The sequence below is a fragment of the Puma concolor genome, chromosome C2, assembly GCF_028749965.1.
Source record: "Puma concolor isolate L17-30 chromosome C2, mPumCon1.1.hap2, whole genome shotgun sequence".
Lineage (NCBI taxonomy): Eukaryota > Metazoa > Chordata > Mammalia > Carnivora > Felidae > Puma > Puma concolor.
The window spans coordinates 48,100,503-48,119,638 of record NC_141675.1 but is presented as its reverse complement, the minus strand read 5'-3'; positions in this window follow the sequence as shown (position 1 = coordinate 48,119,638).

Below are 19,136 nucleotides of genomic sequence, written 5' to 3'. Positions count from 1 at the left end.
TATAATACACCTTGCAAAATAAGTTTTTAATCCCTCTAATCTTACTGTTCCAAATTCAGGTTTTAGGAAGCAATTTAGTCTTGGATATTTATGAAATAGAAAAGAATGAGCAAATGTTGGTTTTTGAGGGGAAAAAAATCCATTGTACCGTACATTTTATTCTTATATCCTAAGTAGTTCCAGGCTTTCTTTTTCTCTTTTTTACTGAATTATGTCAGCTTTTGAGACTGAATACAAAAGAACAGAAAAAATAAACATGTCAGGAAAAGGTATTTATTTAATGACAATTATTTTAGAATCTCTCCGTGCTCTTACTGTGTAATCACAGACAAATCAGTAATCCCAACCTCTTCTAAGATGATGCAGCCTTCCTATGTGGCAGATACTAAGAATCAAGCTTTTTTAAAAAGCCATTTATAAGCTGTATATAGTACTGCTTCTCACAACCATATCTTAAAGATTTTTCACTTTTAGGTTAAATAATATTACTATATGGAAAAACAAGAATATATAGATGGGAAGAAATAACAGTTTAAACTAGCCAAACTCTACCACAACACTCTTGCAACTGTTTCTACCTAGAGTCCTCTGTAGGTTATTGTCACCAGCAAGGAAAAGAAAGCTGTCCTGCATGCAGCCTGCCGCCCCTTCTCTCTTTGATTTATAAATGGAGATGAAAGAACAGACTGGGAAGGACATGAATCTGGGTGGGAACAGCCAGAGCAAAGGCCCTAGTTGCATCTAAGCACTGATGCCTGCGTACCCTTGGTCCAGCTCTCACCAGGCCAGAGAGTTGGAAAAGAGGGTTAAATACCAAAATAAAAGTATCCTTAGATAAATTGCAGTCTATTTAGACATATAATAGGAAGTCATTGTAACCTCCTAGTTTTCTGTTTATATCAGAGAATCAGAAACAGAAAATATATTTCTCTAAAATATTAATGCATGTGACTTCTCAAATTACAATAAGTTATTTTCAATGTGAAAAAAGATTAGATGATACAGAAAAGTACAAACAAAAATGTAACCATATTTTACATCAGCAAATCATTTTAGCATGTTTTTGGTGACCAGTGGAACTGACCCTTAACTTCAGATATCAGGACTCTATCTATATAGAAGAAATGGGGATTACCTACTACTGTGTCCCCTCATCCTCTTCTCAGACTCAGCTAGGATTGCTCCTTAACCACATTTGAGTCACAGTTATGTTGTATGATGGCTATTGACTATTCAGTGTTAGACACTAAGTGTTAAGGTTTATTAATTACTCCAGCTAAAATTTTCTTTGCTAGTGATGCAAAAGTTAATTAGGTTACTAAATATTCAGCTTTGATGATTATAAACTCTTTCTTAACTCTATGTATTTCTGTTTGAGTTGAGCTGTATAATCCTTGAGTTTTCTTCCAGCATCAAAATGTGATGCTCTAAAAAGTGACATAGGAAGAATTTAAGACATGGACTGCTTATTTGTTAGCTTTTTGTGAGATTTTCTTAAAGTCATCAAAAAATCTATTCAGGCTGTCTCTTCTGATGCATTTTGACATTTACTCTCTCAGTATAAACTTCGTTACTATGCAAAAGCAGATTCTTAATAATTGACGTTGTTTACTTTCTGCACTCGTAGAAGGCTGGAGAAATGAATCAATACTAGCTTAGCTTCTCCAAAATAAATCAGAGATCATTGTTAAAGTAATGCACATTAATTGAGTCTGTCAAATTAATTTCCCAACACCTCCTTATGCTACAAGAGTCCTAATTAAGAAATAACTAAGGTTGCCTTTTCTTATTACAGGTATTGCTAAGTCACTTGCTCTGAACATTTATCTCCTTTGATGTATGTAATTTAAAGAACCCAAAAGCAAATCTCCAAAGTATTAGTTGCACTGTGCTTTTGTTAAAGGGCTTTGCAGTTTGCAAAGTGCTTCCATGTTCTTTCTGCAAACAGTCTACGTTTTGTTCTGTAAGAGGTAACCTAGGTCTCCCCTAAAGCTTTTCCAATACTGTGTGGAACCGTACAGAGCAACCATACAGAGTCCTGGGTTCCATACCTTAAGAGGATCACTATAATAGAGTGCTTCCAAGAGAGAAAAGTGAGTGGTAAAGTCTGTGGAAATTATAATAAGAGGAAAGTTTGAAAGAACTGGAAATATTTAACCTAAAGAAGAAGGGATATCATAATTATTGAGGGGGCCCTCTCTTGTTTGACTGTGTGTTCCATGGCAGAGGGCTTCATTTTATATCTCGTTCCACTTGGTGGAATCAGCACAGATGATTGTTAATTACAGGAGGGGTAGATAAAGGTTTTGCACAAGTATCTTTTGATAATACAGAGGGCTGTCTTACCCAGGATTGAGCTTCTTGGTACTAAGTATCCCATGAAGAACCACTTAGGAGGGGGTGGGGCTAAGACTGAGGGATAGTTCTCTGACAGGCCCAGGATCTCAGGCTTTCAAGCCTGCCAAACAAGGGGAAGCCTCTCTTTCCTGGTCCAGCCCACTTGTTCACTCTTGTTGTCAACATTAGACACAAATTTCAAAACCCCAAATCCCAAAAGACAGGGACTTGCCAAGAGGCTTCATAGTCCCCTTATTACGTGCCCAGCCATGCTTTGGAATTACCCACTGCTATCCAAACAGCTGGCCATTGCTAGGGTACAGGCAAGGCTGTTGGAGAACAAGTGTGAAACCAAAGGTGTCATTCCCCCTTCCCAAAGTTTGGAGGCCACTTCAGTTGACGTATAACCTACCACAATCTGCCTGTCAATCTCCTCTAGCACTTACTATATAATATTTGGTTGGTTTGTACAACACTTTGGTATGGCGAGCTCTTTAAGAGCAGAGAATCTATTCTATTTATCTTTATAACTCCACAGCTTATCCAAATGTTGGCATTTATTACTCAATATATACTTAATGGAGGAATAAATGTATTCCATTCCGAATAAACATTGCCTCAGTGCAGGTACTATATCAATGGCAAGGTATACAGAATTCAAATAAGGCACAGTCCTTGCCCTTAAGGAGTGCTAGAAAATCAGCAGAATAAATATATGAATGAGTGGGGGCACCTTTATCAGGTGGAATTTTGCCTTTTAAGATTGCTTTGAATTCTAAGATTCTATAAATCCATATTCTGTTCCTCAATTAAAGTAGCTTAAATGCAAGAGCAGAAAAAGTGGCCATACTGTATTAGGACTTTCCTAGGTTTTTAATTTACTGTGGGCAATACAACCCAACTTCCTACAAATCAAATAGTTTGGAGAGTCAATATATACTAAACATATGGGGTTCTTTTAAGGGGGAAGAAAAGATCTCGGTAAAAATTAGTGAGAAAACCATATAAAATGCACTTTTCTCCTATTAAGAAAAAAAGACCTTCTGGCTCTGGAATTTAAAGTGTATGGCACTTTCTCTGTATACTAATTAAAGAATTCAAAGTATCACATCTATATTAAAAATAATAACATACTGACATAATGTTTACTCTCCACTTAACATACATGCACAGATTAAATCTGTTCATTTATGTATAACGTAGTTAACTTTTGTTATTCTTGTTTTCCATAGGATGAAACAGGACGTAGTGGTGAAGTCATTGCCCCCTAGATGATGAAGTAGAAGGTTGTAGAGCTAGACCGGTGAGTACCAGGTTCCACGTCATAACCATGTCACTATGTTGCCTCTTCTATTCTAAAAATATACTCCTAGATCATGGTAAGAATTTTATTTCCTCTTTGTGGTAAGGTTATGTTTGCCAGCTGTTTCATAATGTAGAACCAGTCAACCATGATGAGTCTTGCTTCTGATGCACTAGTGAACAAGGTCATTGAGAAAGTTTTGAGAACTGGACAAAACAACAAAGTGAAGTCCTTTAGCAAGAAAACAGTGGCTGATATTCTAGCCTTTGACTTGATTTCTCTGGTATTATTTACACAAACCCAAACAGTCACCACACTCTCTGTGCCACATTGTCCACTCCCATGTCCAAAAGGACACAATTGTATTAAAGGATCTTATTTGACCAAATAATAATATATTACTCTACATAGTAAAACACACAGGCCAACAAGCCAACCTTTTTTATTTTTATTTTTTTTATTTTTTTATTTTTATTTTTATTTTTTTTCATATAGGAATGTTTTTTATTTTATTTTTTTCAATATATGAAGTTTATTGTCAATTGGTTTCCATACAACACCCAGTGCTCATCCCAAAAGGTGCCCTCCTCAATACCCATCACCCACCCTCCCCTCCCTCCCACCCCCCATCAACCCTCAGTTTGTTCTCAGTTTTTAAGAGTCTCTTATGCTTTGGCTCTCTCCCACTCTAAACTCTTTTTTTTTTTTTTCCTTCCCCTCCCCCATGGGTTTCTCTTAAGTTTCTCAGGATCCACATAAGAGTGAAACCATATGGTATCTGTCTTTCTCTGTATGGCTTATTTCACTTAGCATCACACTCTCCAGTTCCATCCACGTTGCTACAAAGGGCCATATTTCATTCTTTCTCATTGCCACGTAGTACTCCATTGTGTATATAAACCACAATTTCTTTATCCATTCATCAGTTGATGGACATTTAGGCTCTTTCCATAATTTGGCTATTGTTGAGAGTGCTGCTATAAACATTGGGGTACAAGTGCCCCTATGCATCAGTACTCCTGTATCCCTTGGGTAAATTCCTAGCAGTGCTATTGCTGGGCCATAGGGTAGGTCTATTTTTAATTTTCTGAGGAACCTCCACACTGCTTTCCAGAGCGGCTGCACCAATTTGCATTCCCACCAACAGTGCAAGAGGGTTCCAGTTTCTCCACATCCTCTCCAGCATCTATAGTCTCCTGATTTGTTCATTTTGGCCACTCTGACTGGCGTGAGGTGACATCTGAGTGTGGTTTTGATTTGTATTTCCCTGATGAGGAGCGACGTTGAGCATCTTTTCATGTGCCTGTTGGCCATCTGGATGTCTTCTTTAGAGAAGTGTCTATTCATGTTTTCTGCCCATTTCTTCACTGGGTTATTTGTTTTTTGGGTGTGGAGTTTGGTGAGCTCTTTATAGATTTTGGATACTAGCCCTTTGTCCGATATGTCATTTGCAAATATCTTTCCCATTCTGTTGAAGCCAACCTTTTTTAAAACCATTGTGGTTTATTGAGGGTTAGGATGCTTGCTCTGAGAAGTAAGGTACATTTCATTTTGGAAATGGACGATCTTTTTTTCACTTACTTTCACATATATTCTGTTTTTCACTTTGTGCTCTAAATAGTTAGTTAATTGGCACTATTTAACAGATTGTATATGTGGCTGCTGAGAGCAATTGCGTCTTAACAACAACTGAAACAACTGAAGCAGTTTTTACTTAATTTGCTAGCTGGCGCATGGTTTGCTAGAGAATGACCTTGCCCCCTACAGTTGGATTCAAAGAGTTAAGCAGAAGTTGAAGCATTCCTGACTGTAGGAGGTGAAACTCATTCATATTCTTTTGTAAACAAATTAACACCAAGTTGCCAGTGTGTTTTCATCCCACAAAATCACCTTAGCAACATGGATATAAAAGCAGCATGAACTTTCCCTCAGAACCTCCAGTCCTTTCTAGCATGAGGAATCTACAACAAATGGGCCTAACAAAATGCTCCACTGATTTTAATCCTTAAAATAAGTGCCATAATTTCTGTGAAACGTTATAGATTCCAAAGGTAAAATAAAAAGCACTAAACTTCTCTTATATATATAATAATTAGCTATTTCTCAAGAGGGCTTTTATTTGGCTTTTTAATTTTTTCCTGACAGGGCAGGAAACACACACACCCTTTGCTTGACCAAGTTTAAATTAATTTTAGCATAAAAAGAAAAGGAAGATCTATTTCTGAGTAATTAGGCTAGGTGAAGTTGAACCGTGGGTTCTATGGTCAATGATTATAGGTACCTTGTATTCTACTGTGTTTGAGGAATAGGAGTTCTGGAAAATAGAAGAAGCAAAAGCCATAATGGAGTCATAGAGTCCCCAGTTGAATGCAGATAAGACCAGGGGCAGGAAAAATCCTGCCAGACAGTTGAAGTCAGAAGTCTATAGGAAATGAGCCACAGAGCTTTGTTTTGTGTGCTTTTTCATCTGTGCTCAGCCCCTTAAAAGGAAAGACCAGAAATCTCTCTGTTTACTTATGGATTTCTTACGTTGTTAGTTGCTGCTTATCGTCACTCTAGGAGGAGAGCTAGTGAAACTTATGACATGCACATACTTTAGGACTCCACCCCTGGGCCTCTGCCATCTCTTGTCTCTACCTTCACTCTTTGGTATTTTATCTACCTCTTTGGGTCCCTGGAATGCAGAGGGTTTACCCAAAGTTAAGGGGGGGAAAGTAGGCTATCATAGAAAAGCACTTTTTATATGGTCTTCATCATTGTTGCTCTCAAATCTGCAAGTTCTTGCATTTTCTTTGCTGCATTTGAACTAATTTCTAATTACTAGTTTCTGTGTTTAGAAATTTAAAGAATATTTTAATGTTTTTAATTAATTGACATATCATGAGCTATACATACCCATTTTTCTGTCTTATATTAATATAAGGAAAATCCATTCTGGCCTTGCTGGAGAGAGGATTTCACAGAATGTGGCCCTGATCTACCCATCCCCACCCCTAAGTACAAAGCCATCTTTAAACAAAGCCTAGGGTTTTAAAGGCTGAGAGGAAATGCAAATAATAAAAACTCTTGGATGCTATAGGTACACTTATAAATTGGAAAACAACTGGTGATAATAGACCAACAGCCTTAACCAAATTGTTACACAAGTTTGTGACATGGATCTAGTATTTTAGGTTAGGTTTCTCAAGAAACAGATTGAAACATATTTTCATGAAGAATTTTATTAGAAAATACCCTTGGTATTAGCATCTGTGGGGGAATAATGAAGAAGGGTTGGGTAGATGGAAAAGTTGAACATGGTTGAACATGGTTGCCCTCAGCAAATCTCAAATGGAGCCCTGAATCTTATATGGCTCTTCCAAGATTACCTAAATAGACTTTCTACTACCACCACTGCCACAACATCACATAGAACCACCACTGGATGAGGGCAGCTGTGGGGAGGGGACCTAACATTGGGCAAGGCAGCTCTCTTCTATTGGAGGAATTCCTAGGGAGGGACTCAGTTGTATACCAATATCAGCCACACTCAGAGAAGCTAGGGATAGGAGGGCTTTGGTCCTGACATGGTGATCTGGGTGGCTCCTCACAGCATCCATGATAGTCTAGATCTTGTGAAATTCAGATCCACTTGTTTTATATAATTTCATTATCTAAAGTCAACGTTTGCAGGTTTCTGGGGTTATGTGTAAGAGGGAAATTAATGGGACCAATAAGAGTCATCATCACTGAAGCTAGTCTTGGGAACACAACTGATAGTCCTCATCTCCTTTCTTCACTATCCCTTATAGGTTTCTGTTAGTCTCAAACAGCACATCCCTTGCTCTAGTTGGTAATACAAACCTCCTTTCCTAAAAGTTCTGATCATCTTATAACCATGCTCTTCTCAATCTTTTGTGACCGTACTGGACTATTTACTGTCAGAATTGGCTGAGGAGTATCAAGAAACACCTCAGTGGATAACATGGCTGGCACAGGTATTCTTGCCTGCCCCCACGGTGTGATGATTGTGCTACATACTCATAATCATCAGGGTCCATTATCTCAGGATGGCGGCTCCTTTCCTGACCTTTTGGCACATGGAACCTAAAGTGACAAAGGAGCAAAGGGAACTTAAAGTCTTGATAGTAAAAGCATTCATCTTCTGGGAACAGAATCTCTGGACCTGCAAAGCTTATTGTTGCAGCATCAAAAATACAAATTATTTTTTTTTCATGCTTATTTATTTATTTTGAGAGAGAGAGAAGTATGAGAAAGGAGGGGGCAAAGAGAAAGAGAGGGAGAGAGAGAATCCTAAGAAGGCTCTGCACTGTCAGTGTAGAGCCCAACTTGGGTCTCCATATCACAAACTGTGAGATCATAACCTGAGCCAAAATCAAGAGTCTGACGCTAAACTGACTGGGCCACCCAGGCACCCCCAGAAACACAAATTCTTTAAGTGACTCTCTTCAAGCTTGTATGTCAGCTATGTTCACAAAAGTTAGTCCCGTTAGTTTGTAATTCTGGCAGCTTTAGTGGTATGGTCTGTTACAGGAATAGTATATTCAATTGCCATATGTCCCCTGCCATACCTCTTTTGCTTTAAAATAGTCCTTGGTCTATAGCATTGTCAGGTAGGATACCATGTCTGGGGATCATTCTGTAAACACTGGAGATGCCTGAAGCCCCGCAGGTGGGAAATTAAAACCCCTAGGTAGGATAGGTGATGATTCTAATAAAGACAAAGTGCTAACTCTTCCAGGCTGTAATTGACTTGCTACCAGATGACTAGATGGTCTCCTTAGGAGGGGGTACCCTAACAGGTCTTAGTATTGTTTGATGCCACCTAGTTGGACATTGGACAGCAGTAAGAAGACAGATCAGCCATAGTCTCTATGAACCTATGATGTTGTTTGGATCCATGCATGGTTTCATCCCTGACATGACAGATACTCTATTTATGTTTTTATCGTTCCAGCACCGCAATAGCTAATGACAGAGGCTGGCTGTCATGTGTCTGTCAGCAACAAACAGTCATTATATTTATCTAGCTCTTCAATGCCTCTTTCATGATAAATGCTCTCTGGCAGGCAGTTAACAAGTTATACATAGACCTTCACAATTTATGCTTACTTCCATAGGTCCATCACATGCCTCTTCCTCAGACCTCCTTGTCCCCCAAATTTCAGTCTTTTCCTCAATCCTTGATCAAGCAGCCACCCCAATTTCCACTGATTAGAAATGCATGTATAGTCTTCAGTTGGGCCATTTCTCTTTTCATGTAAAGCAAATCTTGTGTGCCTGAAGCTCTTCCCGTGGGATAATTTTCACTCATCACTATTTTTCAGGGCCACAACTTAATGGGATTGTGATAAAGCAGTGGTCTATTTTAGCTTGTACTTAAATATGGAAATTACCCACTCATGAACCAAACTTAGCCTCTTTCCCTCCCTGTCAGCTGATCAAAAGGCTACAGGTGTGAGTTGAGAGAGACACACAAATGTAACTGTGATGGATGGCAAGTGAGTCAGGGCCACCTGTTTATGCATCTATTTGTGTTGTCCAGCCCTGCTCATGCCAATCTTGGGTGTATTCTATTCTAATGATAGAATGATGCTCATGATAGAATGCTGCTGGTCTCTCTTAATCTTCTGACTTTTATGAGTCCAAGAAAATCCACCTTATGATGGACCGCTCTGATATCTCATTGACAATGATATCTCATTGTCAGCCACTCCATCTCTTCCAGGACCCAGTAGCAAGAAAGCCAGGAGCTTTTTTTTAAAAGATGTATAATTCTCTGCTTCAAATGGCATGGCCTTGTTCCAGAACCTAAGGGATTTCATTGTGATTTTTCTAGGGGAGTTGGTCAGAAACTCCACATGGCATCTTATTCACCCAACAGATACCATCATGTCTTTAGGATGGTACTAATGTCTGCCTTTATTCATGGACTGTGATCTTTTTTTAAACTTATGATATTGGGGATGTGGGCAGTTTCAGCACCTTCAACTTGGCCTTTCCAATTAGATAGCTGTTACTCCATAGGCCTAGAACACAGTATTGGGGTACTTATAATTACCTGTGTGTCTGTCCTCTACTATACACTGGGAGGAATTATCAAAGATATGGACCAGGGGTCCTACTATGAACCAAACCTGTTCCAGGACTCCATTTATCACTTGGTTCTTGTATACTCGTACTCTAACACAGAGGCCATAATGATTTTTAGGTTCCTGGATATTAATGTTAATTCAAATCCTATGTTGTTCAAAAGTTACTAAAATATCTGGGTTTCCCTTTCTCCTAGTATAAGGCTTCCCAAATAGATTGTCACAAGTCGCTTTGAGAAAAAAAAAACTGGAGGAATCATTACCATATCTGCTGCAGTGGTGTTTCAGGGCCCTCCCTCATAGGGACCCAGCCTCACCTGCGGTGACTTCTGTCAGAACACTGGTTCTACTGTTAACTGGAATTAAACTAAAAACTTAAAAAAAAAGCTGGCTCCAGTTTGAAAATAGGGCAAAGAAACATGACCTGTATTGGGGCAGCTATCTCAAGCTCCTGATCATTCAAATTTGATTTCTTTTGATTGTACACATTGAGAGATCCCTTGTTAGCTTCCCATCTATCTTGTCTCTAGGGATGCAGGTTCCATTAAGCATCTTCATAGCTCTTACTGACCAAGCCCCCGGGTGCCATGCCAATATGATGATTAAACTCACATTGTTTCTGACTGTTAAATGCGATTGCCTGCCTTTTCTATGTTGGGGTGCTATCATCCCAATTACTATGTGGGAGACTACCATTAGTACTGGTCTTCTGCTGATGAGTTATTCACTGCCAAGTTATTCAGTGATGCTGTGGCTCCCCTCACCAAGACATTTCACCTTTCCTCCCTTAACAGGCCCAGAACTTCCCAGTCCAGATTATGTTATCTTTTGACACTTGTTTTTGTTGTCTGGTGGCCAAGAGACAAGGTGTGGATAGATCTGAAGGGGAAGAAAGTGCATATTGTTTTGTAAGACAAAGGCTTTTGAATTGTTTTTCAAGCAAACAAGGAATGAAAACTTTCAATGGGGAGACTCGGGCTGCTTATGCAGGACCAAATTGTCCAGAAAAAGTTGGAATTTCAAGGTTATGTGTCGACTCATATGTCTCCATCACAAGCCTCAGGGTCTCACTCCTTCCTAACCAGGCTCTGATATTAGCATTGTATACGTGCCTTGCAGGGGTGGAGCATTCAACTTTAGAGATTCACTACTCTTATAATAAACTCTTTAAGTTTTTCTGTTTTCTCACAACAGGAGACAAGGATTTTATTTTTTTTGCAACTATAGAGACCATCTAACTTTCATATTTTGTCTTAAATTGATGATTAATCATCTTCAGCCTTTCATTATCTTTCTCTAGTGAGTAGCTGAGGAAAAATAATTTTCCCTCTACCCTTTTGAGTTCTTAGCTGAAATTCCTGTGCTAAAAGACACATTAATAAGAGGAAAACAAACAGAAATTTAACATATATTCCTCATGTATATGTGGAAGGTACTCAGTAAAAAAAAAAGAGTAACCCTCCAAGGTGGCTTAGAATTTAGACTTAAATACCATCTTAATGGGGAAAGAGGAGGAATATGTGGGACTCTTAAGGAATAGTAAATGATTTTTAGGGAAGATGAATGGACCATTAGAAGAATAGAGAGGAGGTATGATAGTTTGTGCCAAAGTTTATCTGAATGTGGTACTGATTCTGTTCTTCTGTGACAAGGTTGATGAAACTCCTATGAAGATGTTCTATGACAATTGTATCCCTTTTGGAAGATGTGTCTTTAGGCAAATATAGGAAATTCAGAGAAAGCCCCTCCTTGCATTTGCTGTGTTTTCAAGTGCCTACCGCTCAAAATAATATACCAAAGTGGCATACTTTAGGGTGCCATGTCCTGAACACCTAGGCATATTTTGGGGTGGCATATTCTGTTACCCTTTAAATGCATTGATGGAATGAGACATCTGAGATATTTCACCTACCTATTCCGATACCAGTTACCACTCATGAGAGTTCAACAATTGCACCACTACAGTAGGCCAGGGGCTATCTATAATCTGCCACTAGTGACAGGGTCTTTATTCCCAGCCAGCTGGTAGGTGACCCATCTTCAAAATCATCAGTCTCCTTTTTAAGCATACTCTCAGAATTAACCTCCCCAGGAAACAGATCTTCAGCTGGAGAGTTGTACCCAGGTGGTTTTTTGGAGATAGTCTTAGGAAAAACACCTGTAAGGGAGTAAAGAAAACAAGATTGGGTCAAAGAAGAAATTAAACTGGAAATAGTTGAAACAGAAGTCTCAGTGATCACTTGGAGAGCTCTGAAACTGGAATGGCCTGCCCATATTGGAGGGAAGAGATGAGAAATGGGTTTTGTAACCTCTTACATTAAACTAGTTGGTTGTGGGCTGCTGTAGGAGAGGACTTAGAACATTGAGCAAAGCAGCTCCTGTCACTCAAGGTCAATCCCTGTGAGAGACTTAGCTGTGAGCTCTTTGGTCACTGTCTTTGAAGTTAGGAGAATAAATGCCTCCTTCCTGAAGGGGAATCTGGGCAGTGCACCAAACACTTCACTTTTGGTTTTGACAATATTATATGATTTGAGGGCAACCTAATTATATTTCACTAAGTTTTTATTTTTAAAGCTTATAAAACCACACCCTAGTATATAAGGGGAGATGATACAAAATTATGCAGGGCAAAAGGGAAAAGTCAACTTAGAATTACAAACTACAGAAGACTCAGAAGTACTTAACCCATACACCCAAATAATCAAGAATTGACTGTGTTGGGGGAGTCAAGTGCCCTTGTGCTAAGAGCATAGTTTCCTATTTCATGAGTAGCCAGAAACTCGAATTTTCATAAAAAGAGGAAAGGAGAGCTCTGTTCTCAGCTGGCATTCTTTAGAGGCTTGTGATAAAGTGGGAGTTTATGGTGAGATTTTTTTATAGTAAAACAAAACAAGCCTCTTCAAGAACATGTATTGAATGGTCTGGAGACCTCTATTAAGCAAAGATAGTATCCAGATGTTTCACTGGCTTATTTAAATATAGAAGGGGTCTGTAAAGTTTGTATTCAAGGCAGTTGTAACTGTTCTAGAATCTTAATTTTATTATTTGTATCATACTTTGTGTTTGTGTGTGTGTGTGTGTGTGTGTGCGTGCATGTGTGCACATGTGTATGCATTACAATGATTGGCTAATGGGCAGTAATAAATTGACTGAAATAATGGATCAGGGAGGTAGGAGTTATAACTCTTTGATGATTTCCATTATGATAAGGAAAAAAACCTAGATCAAACAGGGTACCCAAAAGGAAGCTAAATAAGCAACTACACTAAATGACCAAAGAGAAAAAGAAAAGTCAATTTCAGAATGAGAACTTACATCTGTGCATAATTGGTTATCTTTAATTTTATCAGGTGGCATCAAAGGGAATCTGGGCAAAAGAAAATGTAAGGCTCCCAGATCATCCATTTTCTAGCCTAGAAATTATTTAATTAGTTTTTAATGAATTGCTATGAATTTGAGCTGATAATTATCTAAATTCATTTGGTAGTTAATTTGAACTCATTGAGTTGCCATAACTATACACTTGGACTTGTCATGTTACTAATTTTCTCACTTAGACATTCATTTATCAATACAGCTAATACTACCTAAATGCATAAAAAATGACCTTGCTGCTAAGATGTTCATTTATCTCTCAGTATTTTACTCCTGCTGTATTGTAGATATTGCCAGATATAGGATAAAAGATGACTAAGAAACAATTGCTGTCCTTAGAGAACCCACAATTTAATAGGGGAGATAGAAATATAAATAAATGATACAACCCACAGAAAAATATAGAAAAGAAGTTAATCATTAAATGGAACACTTAGTGACTACCTGCCATGCCTAAGTCTTAATATCCATGAAGTAGAAATACAACATGGTACATGTTCTCAGTGAACTCGTGGAAGGGGCTATCTTGTCTGGGCTAGTTTTTCTTTGAACAGAAGGAAGGACATCTCATCATCAGATTTTGATGATGTTTGAACATGTATGTTTTAGGTAAGACACATCTAATGATTGCAATAACCCAAGTGAAATAGAAGATTTCTAATTTCTCATAGTGCTAAGGTGAGTATTGACTTCCTCAAGTAATAGTCACTTGGGATAGGAGCTGAGAAAAGAAATTATAGGTATATAGGTGGGAATAGTTACACAAGAACAGATTGGAATGGAATATGGGAGCTGAGGTTATTGGCAAGAGAACAGTTCAACTCCATAGATTACTGTGTTCTTTATAGTTGAACACCACATGGTTCATGGAGTCTAAGCAAGGTAAGGAAGAAAGTAAAGGTGATATGCAGTTGAAGAATTGGAAGAACATGATCAAGCAAATACAACTTTTGGTGAGGCTAATGAGTATATTAAGGTGACAGAGTGAAAGCTAAAGATGAGGTTGTGGTTTCAGGATGAATTATTGAGATTTGACATATCAAAGGAGGAGCCTTCCAAATCTTGACAAAAGTAAGTGAATGTGAAAGGAGTTACAGTGGTCAAGAACTGTCAAAGGCAAGGGCAATGGAGCTCATCCATTTGGAGCTGAAAGTAAGCAGGATGATGGTAGAAGTTGGAGTGGAGAAGGAATGGCCTGCCTGCCCACCTCAGTGGAAGGATAGCTACCACACAGAAGCTCACTTGTCAGGGCTCCCTCAGAACTGTATTGTATGCAGAATTGTATTCTGTCTGGAGGAGAATGTAAGGATGCCAGAGAGAATTACCTCTAGCAGGCCTGGTTTTATCTTGCCCCACCCCGCCCCCGTTCTTCCTGTCAGAAAGATCTAAGGTCTCTAAATGAGCATCAAGGAGAGATAATTTACCTCTCAGTATAAGGACAGGAAGTTAACAGTGTAACCTCAAAGACCTTTTTACTTTATGTTAATTTCCTCCTTAAAATGTATTTTCTGCATGACTACTTCCCAATTAGGAAATGTACGGTAACAGAAAACTCACTGTTCTGAGTCTCAGAAGTTCTTTATAACCCAGTCCTATCTCCTGGATTAGTTGTCACATACCTTCATCCCAGAAAGAAGTAAGACCATTTGGAAACTAATCTGAGGTAGGAAAAATATACTGTGTTAAAGAAACTAAAAGAAAACCACTGAGATTGGAGAGAGACAATGAGGGGAAACTGTACCTCAGTGAGTATGGTTAAGACAACCAAATGGATATGGAATTGCTTTTGTACTAGGATACTCTGCCAGGTATTATCATTGTGTTTTTTCCTGGCAAGTGAGGTACTAAGAGTCATTTTAGATTTCTGTATCATTCAAGAGAGAGCCAGGGGAAAAAAAAAAGCAACTACTCTAAGACTTTCAAGAAGAAGGATTTGGTTACATAACTTCCTCAGTTTGGGTTGTCCAGAAATGATAGCTCGAGACAAGGATTTGGGTGCATGTGATTTTCTTGGGCCTTTAGGAAAAGCTTGTGAGGGAGAGAGCAGAGCAGGATTGAGAAGAGGAAAGAACCAAGCAAGGGTGTGACTTGTCATGCATGGCCTCTTCCTGAGATCCACAGAGGGAGGTCTCTGGAACATAAACAGTACCACAAAATTGCCCCTTCCTTGACACAAGGGGCTCAGGGTTTTATAACCTGTATCCATTATCATTGGCTGTGGCTGCACTGTGGGCTCCTGTCAGGCAAGTTTGAGAGAAGGATGCTGGTTTTGGGCTCTCCACAGTCAACACTCATAGTAGCAGGGTTATGGGTACACCAGGGTAGTAAGAGGAACCTAGACAGGAACTAGAGTATCTCTGGCAATAGGTGCTGGAAGAACAGAGAAGCCCATGAGGGGATGGTGACACCACTCATAATTTGACAAGAGCAGGAAGAAGCTATCATTCCTAAGTTTGGAGAGATAACCAGAGGAGGTGGTATTACCAGAGCCCATAAGCCAGGCCATCTTATGAGATCTAGACATGGCAGGTATTAACCAGAGGAAGTTGAAACTATAGAAAGAGGGGTCCCTGGCAGAAATTGGAATTATGGAAAAGATGCTGCTGGAAATACCTTGAAAATCAGAAGTTTTTCTGCCTTGAGTGACTCTCAGTTTGTGCAGAGAAAGCTGGTTATGGCACTGAGACCCCAAAGTGGCAGCTACCCAAATCAGTCATGACCAGGGACTCCAGAGCCAATTTGCAACCCAAAAGATTGCTTTGCCTAAGGCAGTAGACCTCCTTTAGATTTTGAAATATATACAGTGTTTGTTAATGTCTGGTGAGTGTTCTGAGGATACATACATATCCCCCCTAACTACTTTGCTACTTTCTAAAGAAGTCAAATTCTACTTACAGTAGATTGAGATGTGTGTAGGGAAGAGACTTAGAATATTCAGTTGTTTGAGGGAACAAAAGAGAACTCCTTTTTATCTTGAAAACAGATGTCAGCAATACAACTTTGGTCAATAAGCTAGATGGTCCCTGGGAAATGGAAACCGAAAGAACAGTTGAGTTTAAAAAAAAAAAAAAAGATATGAAAAGGAAAATAGACCAATAGAGTACAGGTTTTGAAAACAAAATAACTTACTTTTTGGCCTTCCTTTCCCATTTGAAATTGATTTCTGCATTTTAAATCTACTCTGTTATATTTGTATTGATCTCATTGCCTCTTGTCACTTTAAAAAAACCTAACTAATCTTACTACATTTCTCTCCACGGTGACTATGACAATGTGCACTCTGTGATAACTTGCAAGACATTCATCTATACCCAAAAGAACTGATCTATTTTGATGAAATGCATTATCCCAATCCCATGCTTGACTGGTTGTATTTTACAGGTTTTTACATTTGCAAGTAGGTTCACTATTTTGTTTAACTTTTTATTCAAGGTGGTGATGAAAATTTGGCCATTTATAACTTGATAATATCATAAATAGGTACTTCATTGTCTTGGGGTTCATTTATCTTGATTTAATTTAGAACATCACTATTTGAGTCTCAGAAAGCATTTGCAAGTAGACATTTCTCTTTCTATTAATGAGGATTAAAGGGTTCTGGAGGCAGAAAGTTCCAATCAATTCAGGAGATACTGCTTCTTCCTATGAGGAGTCTACAAAAACCAAATCCGTGTTTTCATGCGAGAACTTTTTGAAGTGCTTGAAGCAACTGTTACAGCATCTGGGTTGTCTGGTGGTTTAAACGTTCTTTCTAGAAAATACTAAGCATTAATTTTCTAAAAGTAATGACTAGAGAGGGAATGAAATGAATTCATGGACTGGAGTGGTCTGGGGTTAGCAGATAAGTTACAAAGAGGGGGAAGCATGATTTGCTTTTTATTTTTCCTCTTTAGAAATTCCCTTGTCACATTTCTAACAGCATCATTCAGCTTTCAGTTTTAGTATTGTGTGATGGTGGGAAATCACCAGAAAGAGTATCCTGGGAAAGCAGAAAAATGCTGGGAGTGGAGAGGATGATCAGGATTTAAATAGACTTCAGTGGGGGTTACCTCTCCACTGTTCTCAGTTGGCCTTGAGTGATATGGACAGTAGAGTCCTGAGCAGAACATGGTGTTTTTCAGGTCATCTGGTCTCTCTTCTATCCTTTAAGCAAAATTGTACCCACTGTAGATAAAACACAGGAAACACAAGAAAAAGTCCTGAAGGTATTAATGCCCTCTCCACTGCCACCCCATTCCCGTCATCACAAAAGCTCCAAATAGATGGCTTGATTTCTACAAGTTACGGAAACCAGTTGACCTGTGAATTTTCTGTCACTCTCCCAGTAAAATAGAAACATGGGAAGACCTTCTTCTTGGGTCCTGTGGTTTTTACCAGTTGTCTAGGAGTTGCCTTCTGTCCATCTGGTGTGTTAGGTCTATCAATCACATCTATCCATTGGGTTCCTGCCTGTGAGACACACAGTGTACTGAACAATGGTGATGGAAGTGGGCTCTCAAATCCAGCCTCACTACCTCAGTCTGATGGGCCTGCTGGTCTCCTTTTCCACCTGTTGATGGTGCCACCATCCTTGACAATTGAGCACAAATACTCCTTCTCTGTGAGTTGTCTAATAATTGTTTCCTTTCTGAATCTCTCTCACTTTTTGGAATCAGGAATTACAAAAATAGAGAAAGGGAGTTACCATAGGCTTGAGTGGCTAGGAGGTACTTCTGAAATGAAAGGACATATAAAATTCAACCAAAAAGAGTCAGAATGGAACAAGTATGGGGAGTGGCCAGAAGGATCTTATAGTGATGGGGATGTGACATGAAAGGTATAGAGGTGTGGAATCAAAAATCCAGTCTGTGTTCTCATTAAACCATTGTGAAAAAAGTCTTCATAGGAAAATAGTGGTGGCATAAGTCAGTGGTCCTCAAGTTTTAGATCAGCGTTGTCCAGTGGAAATGTAATACAAACCATATATTTAATTTCAAATTGTATAGAAGTCACATTAAAAAAAAGAAATATGTGAAATTCATTTTAATAATTTTATTTAAGCCAACCTACCCCACCTATTATCATTGTAACATGTAATTAGTTTAAAATATAATTTGTGACTTTCACATTCTGTTTTTGTACTAGATCTTCAAAATCCATTGTGTACTTGACATTAAAGCCTGTCTCAATTGGACTAGCCACATTTCAGGTGGACAGCACAGCTTTCAAGTGCATCAGAATCACTGGAGGGCTTATTAAAACACAGATTGCTGGTTTCCACTGCCAGAGTTTCTGATTCAGTGTATCTGGGATGAAGTCCAATGATCTGCATTTCTAACAAGTTCCCAGGTGATGCAGATGCTACTGGTCTGCAACCACACATTCAGAACCAGTAGGTTAGATGAGTGGTTCTCAAGAAATACCTAAGAGTTAAAAGCAAAGAAGAAAACTGCTTATCCTCCAGGCCACATGCAAGGCCACTTAACACAAACATTCTAGAGGTCAGACCCAGGCCTTACATTTTTAAAAAGTTTCCCAGGGGATTTTAATGATCAACTAGGTTAGAGAACCACAGAAGTGGGAGGGGAAAGAGGTTTTAGTAGACAAAAGGGGGCTACATTTAAAAGAAAAATAAAGACTTAAATCTTATAAGTAACAGAAGCAGTGGTATGTAATGAAAGCATTATTTGTTGCATTGCTTGCAATGGTAATGACCTGTAGCAGGAAAGGGTTAGAGGAAGGTTTCAAATGATTCAAGAGCTTGATGAGGTTGGGGCAATGGAAGGTGAGATTGGGGGGGGGGGGGGGGAGATGGGATATGAGGGGAATGAGAGAATTATACACACTTGATTCAATTACATAATTATTTTGCAGTGTGACAGAATGGAGGGTATGAACTATACATCAGTGGGCAAATTGTGTTATTTCTTTAGTTCAGCATAGAGGAATAAAACAGCAGACCCACACCAAAATGCCTACACAGGCCATGTAAGGAAGGCAGCAATAAAAGGAGGTGGGGTGGGGAGGAAGACCACTAGGAGTAAATCCAC